Source organism: Vicia villosa, linkage group LG2 (genome assembly GCF_029867415.1).
Source record: "Vicia villosa cultivar HV-30 ecotype Madison, WI linkage group LG2, Vvil1.0, whole genome shotgun sequence".
Lineage (NCBI taxonomy): Eukaryota > Viridiplantae > Streptophyta > Magnoliopsida > Fabales > Fabaceae > Vicia > Vicia villosa.
Genome location: NC_081181.1, coordinates 179,976,101 through 179,984,631, shown reverse-complemented (window position 1 = coordinate 179,984,631; position 8,531 = coordinate 179,976,101).

Here is an 8,531-nt window from a genome sequence, read left to right as displayed (position 1 = left end):
CCAGGGGCATGTCGCCGATAGTACACACTTCATAAAGTCCTCGCGAGGTGAATCTCTTCAAGTTCCTACTAGCTGGGGCAAAGTTATACAAGGCATGTTCAACGCTTCGATCAACATTCATTGGTGTTTTCCAATCAATACGAATCCAGGAATGGTAGTTACTATAATACCGAGGGCAACGTTTAGGGCATCCAGGCCTTCCTGACTTCACAAGATCATATCCCCACAGAGCAATCCTCAAGAAGATATCTCCAGATGCTCTCGTCCCGACAAAGACATGGCTCCCCAACAAAGTTTACATCTTCAACACCACTGGTTCTCCAACACTTTGCTCTTCTCCAACATGGGTTACTAATACTTTTGTCCCCAATCAGGGTCCATCAAGTTATTAATCATCCCCAAGCAAGAATCATAAATTCCCAGCCGAGCATCTTCAAACAAGATCAAACGTCAAAATCACAATGATACAGAGATTTATTTTCTCAAGATACTCGAAATAACACAAATCATGTTCATGCATCATGTATCATAGTAAATTCATACATAACATACATACGCCTCATTGCATAGGCATATTACTCTCATTCATTTCAAAATTACAATACATGCATCACGACATTGCATAAAACTAATGTTTCTTTCGCAGTATACTTCTATAATCAAATAAATATCATCTTCTAGATATAGCACAGAGATAATCAAGTCAACGATTTAATTCTGACGCTCATTCTAGATGGAGATTTAGTTCTGATACTTAATTTTGGATATCTTCCAAAGATAGCTCAGAGATAATCAACACATATTCTGATACTTAGTTCCGGATATTCTCCAGAGATAGTTCAGAAATGATCAAGACAAAGATTTAGTTCTGATACTTAATTTTGGATATCTTCCAAAGATAGCTCAGAGATAATCAACACATATTCTGATACTTAGTTCCGGATATTCTCCAGAGATAGTTCAGAAATGATCAAGACAAAGATTTAGTTCTGATACTTAATTTTGGATATCTTCCAAAGATAGCTCAGAGATAATCAACACATATTTTGATACTTAGTTCCGGATATTCTCCAGAGATAGTTCAAAAATGATCAAGACAAAGATTTAGTTCTGACACTTAATTTTGGATATCTTCCAGAGATAGTTCAGAAATGATCAAGACGAAGATTTAGTTCTGACACTTAATTTTGGATATCGTCCAGAGATAGTTCAGAAATGATCAAGACGAAGATTTAGTCCTGACACTTAATTTTGGATATCTTCCAAAGATAGGTCAGAGATAATCAAAAAGAAGATTTAATTTTGACACTTAATTTTGGATATCGTCCAAAGATAGTTCAGAGATAATCAAGACAGAGATTTAATTTTGACAATTATTTCGAAGATAGTTCAGAGATAATCAAGATGATGATTTAGTTCTGATACTTAGTTTCAAGTATCCTCCATGAATAGTTCAAAAGACTTAGATCTAATTCAGTTACTACGAACGGTGCTGACACGATCAATCTCCAAATAAACTTTCTCTCAAGGCCTGGATGGCATCTTTAAGCCCATCTCCGACAAAAGTCCCTACTTCAGCTAGGGCAAATTTCCTGGTATTCTAGTGTTCAATCATCTTCCACCTTCAGATACCGACTGGCACACAAACCACTCTACATCTTCAGGTTTAAGATAATTGAACAGGGGCAGCTGTCATACCCCAAAATTTGCCCACACTTTTCTCCTATTCAAATTCAAATCAATACACAAGGCTCCTAGACACACTCTCCTATACAAGGCTCTAAAACTAGGGTTTGGCTCATTCAAAGGAAAATCAGTGAATCAATGGCTCCAAGACATCTCATATGGCTCAATACATCTCACAAGTATCAAGGCTCATTTCAAAGAATTGGTCACTCAATTGTTCAGAAGGTCAACAGTCGACTAGGTTAACCTAAAAGTCAACTGTGGTCAAAGTAAAGTCAAAACTCCTGATTTTTTTGTCAAGATCCTCATATTAAAGCATCATTCACCATTTGATCAAGAATTGATCATGGTTCATCAAGGAAAGGTCCAAAAATCCAATTACTTCCAAATGGGCCCATATTCTTTTTATCTAATCTTCATATTGAGCCCATGCACGACCCAAAGGACATATTTCCCTATTTTATATTATTTTTGTTAATTATTCTATGATTTTTACTCATCTAAATCATAAATAAATTTCATAAAATAGTAAGATAAATAGGAAATATTATTTGCTTTGATTTTAAATCAATCAAATATATTCTTTAAATTGGCCAAGTGATGATTGGAATGAGAGAATCAATTATTGAACAAAATTAGAGAAATTTGGAATCAATTTTCAAACAAATTTCCAATCAATTTTTCTCATGGCAAATTAGAGATTCACTCAAGATTTTCTCTATTTTTATCAACCCTAAAGCACTCTCCTATAAGAGGACAAACACTGCAGATACAAGGGGGGAATTTTTCGCAAGGTTTTGCAGCCAAAAGCATCAAGAATAAAGCTTGTTGTTCTTCATAAAAACTCACTTCGGTTTCAAAGATTAGGGTGGATTCAACGAGTTTCAAGCATTGATATGTGTTCCTGAGGCGATTCAGAAGCTTCCCCAATCCTTCTCAGAAGCCACACGCATCCAGAACCATCACTATCGCACTCACGGTTTGCAATTTCTTGATTAACTCGATTCCATCCATTCAAGCGTTTTAAACATGATTTGATTATGCAATTTCTCTTGTATTGGTGTTTAGAACATTCATGTATGATTTAATTTGAGTTTCGCTGCGAATTGAGGATGTTTCCATGGCTAGGGTTCCGAATACGTGATTTGGGGCTATGCAATTAGGGACGAAATTGACCGAAATTAGTGGTGCTATTGTGTTCAGGGAATAGCGTTTAGTGGTTCTGGGTAAGTTATCGGAAATTATTTGGGTCGTACAAAGAATTTGACTATTGCAGGGATGTAGTGACGCTCAAGAAACCGTGGCCATAAGTTATACCCACAGTGCAATCCGTAGGTAAAACTCTGGTAAAAAATAAGTCAAAGGTTGAAGACAAGGTCTGGGCGCGTTCTAGTTTTTTAAAAAATTCATTAACGTCATTTGTTGGTTTATTCTAATCAAGGTTAAGTTTAGTATCAGCAAATGCCATGTGCTTCAATGGTAAAAGGCGTGCATGGTGCCCAATCGTAGGGTCCCGAGATCGATCCTCGATGGGGCAAGTTTTTTGCTTTATTTTCTATGTTAAGTCTCACTTACAGATCATGTGCACCTATTCCCACGCGTCTCTATGGTGCACCTTCAAGTCATCACCATCAGATCTTCACGCAGTAAGATCAAACGCCCAAGGAATGATGGCACACCATAGGCACTCATCAGTGTGCCACACATGATCATTCAGCTAAGTTCTAATTTTTCTCTCCTTTTAATAATTAATTACTTTGTATATGTTTGTTTTTTTAAAACTATTTTCTAAACATTTTTAATTTCTATTTGATTTCCTTTTATTTCTTTCTTTTCAAAAGTATATATATAATCAAAAATACTTTTATTATTAATATTGTTATTTGATTTCAATTAATTTAAAATATTTAATTAATTACAAATACTTTTATTAATTGGTTAATTACATATTAGGCTAGGTTATTTAATCAGAACTTTATTGTTCACTGATTTAATTAATTAGGTAGAATACCCATAATTAATCAAATTAGTTGTTTATCCCGTTAATTTTATTGTGTTCGTACCCTAAGTCAGGGTTCACGAAGAATTAGCCGTACACTGAAAAAATATTTCTTTGTGTATTCTTTTCAGGGCTGACTCTTCAAGTACCTTCCGACTACGCGCCACGCCCATTACGAAGCTAAGTCCTGGTTTTACACTTATTTAAATATTTGTTATTTTACCCATTTTTTAGGGTTTACCTTTAAATATAATGGACTCCGCATACACTCAATTCTTTTCCTGTTTGCCTTTGCCCTGCAAATTTTTTCAGGTTTACTCCCGAATTCCCGACCGCCAACCACGTCAGATCAAATGCAAAGCTAAGTGCCCTTTTATCTATCCGTTTTTTTAATTTCTTTATCTTCCTATTTCAGGGTTAATTTCGTTTGCCTCCGAACCGATAATGCACTCACCTTTCTTTGTTTATTCTTTCTTTTCCAGTCTTCAGGGTTTGTCAATTGCCAAAGCTACGAGTATCGGTAACCCTAAACCCTAACTCTAATATTTTCTGTTTTAATTTTTAATTATATCCCGCTGGTTTCAATTCCCCTCTCCTCAGCTGGTTGCAATTTCCCTTCCCCATATTGCTTTAATTATACTGTTTATATTACTGCGTGGTTAGTAATCCTAGGGAGTGCGAATCTTGAACTGAATTAGAATGACTTAAATACAAGATAAAATTTCTGAATTAATCACGTGATTATTGCACCCACGCACACTTTTTGGGTAACCTCTCTGTTGCCTTGTTGCCTGTTGCCTTGTTGCCTTGTTGCCTTGTTGCCTTGTGTTTTTTGCAGAATAGCCATGTCCCTCGAATACGAGGATACCTCAGCCATGTTGCCTCTATAAATAAAGGTCATATGACCCTAATGATGCTGCCTTCGATACGCTAATATGACCTCGACCCTCGGAAGTTGCCTACGAAAGGCTGAGGTATCTTCTGGTTGCCTACGAAAAAGGCTATTCTGATCCTTCCCTTTAGACTACCTGCCTCTCTATGGCATGGGACAGTTTTAAGGCAAACGATAACTCGACGACCCTTCAACCTCCAAATGAAAGGCTTCCTGCCCTCTTATGGCAATGACAGACCCTTTCACCCTGAAAGGCTAAAAGAACATTTTTCATCTAACCAGGTAATTTGCCCTTAATTGCATGCTCTGGTTTAAAATCTTTTTCTACCCTTTTCTCAAAAACTTTCAAAAGGCTACGCTTATTTACAAGCTAAAGTCCTATTTCATTTCTACGCTTTTCTTCTTCTTCTACATTTCTTTAAAAACGAGCAAAGCAATTAAGAGCCCATGGATAACCATGGATGCAAAGGGTGCCTTACACCTTCCCTTTGTATAACTTACCCCCCGAACTCAAAATCTTTTCCAAAGGTATTTTTCTGTTCTTTTAGCCTTTCCTAAAAATTGGATAAAATAAAAGTCGGTGGCGACTCATGCTATCCGCAACATTTCGAATAAAAAAGTCAGTTCACCGTATTACAGTACTGGCGACTCTGCTGGGGATAAAATTTGATAAAAGAGGGGTTACCTTAAAAGTTTAGGAATCACTTAATTGTTTTCCATTGTTTGCTTGGCTTGTTTTATTTTTCAGGGCTGTTTTGGGAAAATTGAAGGACGAATCCTATTCCCGGATTCAAGAACACTTAAGATTAGGAGCGGCATAGTCATGGAGACCCCCTTGTGCATGCTTGGGGTTGGTCAAAATGAAGTTCGCGCTTGAGTTAGGCCTCCACTGGTTATTGTGTACCTCTTTTGCATGAGAGAGGTTTACGCATGTATCTTTGGGTGCGTCGGAGCTCAAGGACCTTTAGTTACCTTTAACCCATCCTGACTTTTAGGAACGTAGTGGGAGGGCTATTCTTGGTGCATGCCAAGTTATGGTCGCTACCCGATACTACAGCTCAGATAGGTTTCTTCCTAAAGTATCATTGCGTGGTATGCATGTACCATGTTCGAGGGTGCTTTAGAGGGGGCTGACAATTTTGAGTCACTTGGTAGAACCCGTTGCTGAAATCTCCTTATCCATAGAAATACCCTTGGCAAGGACACCTGATCAGACTCCATGCAAGCCTTAAGCCAAAAATTGTGTGACTTGTGTGACTTGTTTGTGTTTGCTACTAACCTTCGTTTCCTTGCAGGTTTTGTTAAAAGGACTTGTTCGTCCTTACTATCTCACGCTGTGCCTAATGAACTGCATTCGCATAACATTCATGACATCATGACATCATAAGCATGACATGATCTAACTAACCCTTTCAAGGATCTTAGGGATTTAGGGCGCACAATTTCAGGTACTCTTATCAAGGACCGAATCCCTAACCAAGGGGCAAGAGGATTTATTTTCCTCTGGCCATGTACCTTCCAATTCAGAGACTCAGTACCTGATCAAGAGGCAAGAGGATTTATTTTCCTCTGGCCACGTACCTTCCAGTTCAGAAATATCCCGAATCAGAGGCGATGACCCACTCGATATGGTGAGCTTGGTTCTCAAAGAAAGACGTTCAAAGACAAAATTCAGAATTCTTCAAACGAAGATGCGACCAAATCATTTCTAATGTTGCTAACTAAATTCCCAAAGATCCTTGAAAACATTGCATTTGCATTCATAACATCGCATAACTGGTTTCTTACAATGAGTCTCTCATCAGTCCTCGCTGTTTATTTCAGCATCATGAATCTCGAACAATCAGTTAAGGATCTCCAAGCTCAAAATGCTGAATTCCAAGCCTTGATTCTGAATTTGTCCAAGGGGCAAGATGAGCTGAAATCCCTCCTGACTAAGAAGGAAAAGAAGACCAAGAAACCTAAAGGTGTTCTTAATCTGGGAAGAAGGTTCAAAGGCCCTCTCAAAAAGGTTGAAGAAGCTGAAACTCCCAAAGAGGGTAAGAAGACTGTGGTGAAAAAGCTTAGACCGATCTTGCAACTCAGGGATGCCGAAGCCTCTGAAGACAGTGATGAGGATGAGCAAGATGATGATGCTAGTATCAAAACTGATGCGAAAAGTAACCATGATTCTGCCGAACAGTCTGAAGAAGAAGAGGACTATTACCATGAGAACGAACATCCCGATGACAAATACAAGATGTTAGAAGAGCGACTGGGGAGCGTGGAAATTCAGAAGGTACCTGGGCTGGATTTTGAAGAGCTTGGACTCGTTCCTGGGGTCGTTATTCCTCCAAAATTCAAAACTCCCGCCTTTGCTAAGTATGATGGAGTCTCTTGTCCTAAACTGCACTTGAGGTCTTATGTAAGGAAGATTCAACCTCATACTGCTAATAAGAAGCTCTGGATCCATTTCTTTCAAGAAAGCCTATCTGGAACTCAACTCGAATGGTACTATCAACTGGAGGGTACTAGCATCCGTACTTGGGAAGATTTGGTTGTTGCTTTCTACAAGCAATACCAATATAATTCCGATCTCGCACCAACTCGCATGCAACTACAAAGCATGTCTATGGGCTCTAATGAAAGTTTCAAGGAGTATGCTCAGAAATGGAGAGATCTAGCTGGAAGAGTCAAACCCTCCCTAGCTGACAGAGAATTGGTCGATATATTTATGAGTACACTGACTGGTCCTTTCTATAGTCATTTGCTGGGAAGTTCATCATCTGGATTTACTGAACTCATACTGATTGGGGAACGTGTTGAGAGTGGCATTCGAAGTGGTAAGATTCAAGTGGCTACATCCTCAGGTACTACAAAGAAGCATTTCAATGGGAGGTCAGATTCCAATGTTGTGTATGGGCAGAAAAGGATAAGCCATGATCCATCTATTGGGGCAGTTCTGAGCTCCACACCGGCGCCTCAACAAGGTCGTCAAAACAAACAAGATACACCCAGACGTCAATTCACAAAGATCAATATGTCGCTAGCTCAAGCTTTACAACACCTGCTAAAGGCAAATTTGATCACTCTGAGGGATCCTCCTAAGAACCCTAACACCTCTGCTCCCAGTTACAAGCCTAATGCGAGGTGCGCATATCATTCTAACAGTCCTGGACATGACACAGAAAATTGTTGGCCATTGAAGAATAAGATCCAAGATATGATCGATGCTGGTGAAATTGAGTTCGACCTTCCTGCAACTCCTAATGTGATCACTGCTCCCATGCCTAATCACAACAAGATTGCTAATGCTGTGGATGGCTAGAAAGATAGACTTTTAGATCTTAGATTTACTTTCATTTGCAATTTCTTTCCTGTTTGTTTAAACATTTGACTTATGATAGACATTATTTGCTTTAATAATCATCATCAATGCATTGCATATGTTCGTCTTGAATAAATTATTTCGCTATCACTTATTTTAAATTACGTCTTTACTTTGCATATGTTTTGTGAGATTCAACTCCTGCTAAGCTGTAAGCCTTTTAAGGGAGGATGACGAAAACGATACCGCAACCTCATACAGTATGCTTTTGAACGGACTATGTTGATGATGTACAAGCATTGTTTCAATTCCTAAATAGTGGATATATAAGGATGTTAATCCCTCGTCAACCCCGTTTGAGCCGAAGAAGTAGAAGTTTCTTTCTCACACAAATTAAACCCTTAATCATAACCTGGGGCAGGGTAGTTACTCAGTTAACTCGATTGTACTAGCTGTTGTTTACACAAATAATGATGGGTTCCCGCAACCATTAAGTCAGACAGTCAATGTCCAAAAAAAAAGGAAAGAAAAGAAAAGAGGTTAAGTGAAAACCTATGAAGGAGACTTATCAAAAATAAAAAACATCCCGCTGACTGTAATCTCAAAATAAACAGTTCAGGCAAAAGTTAGGGATAACAAAGTCAAAA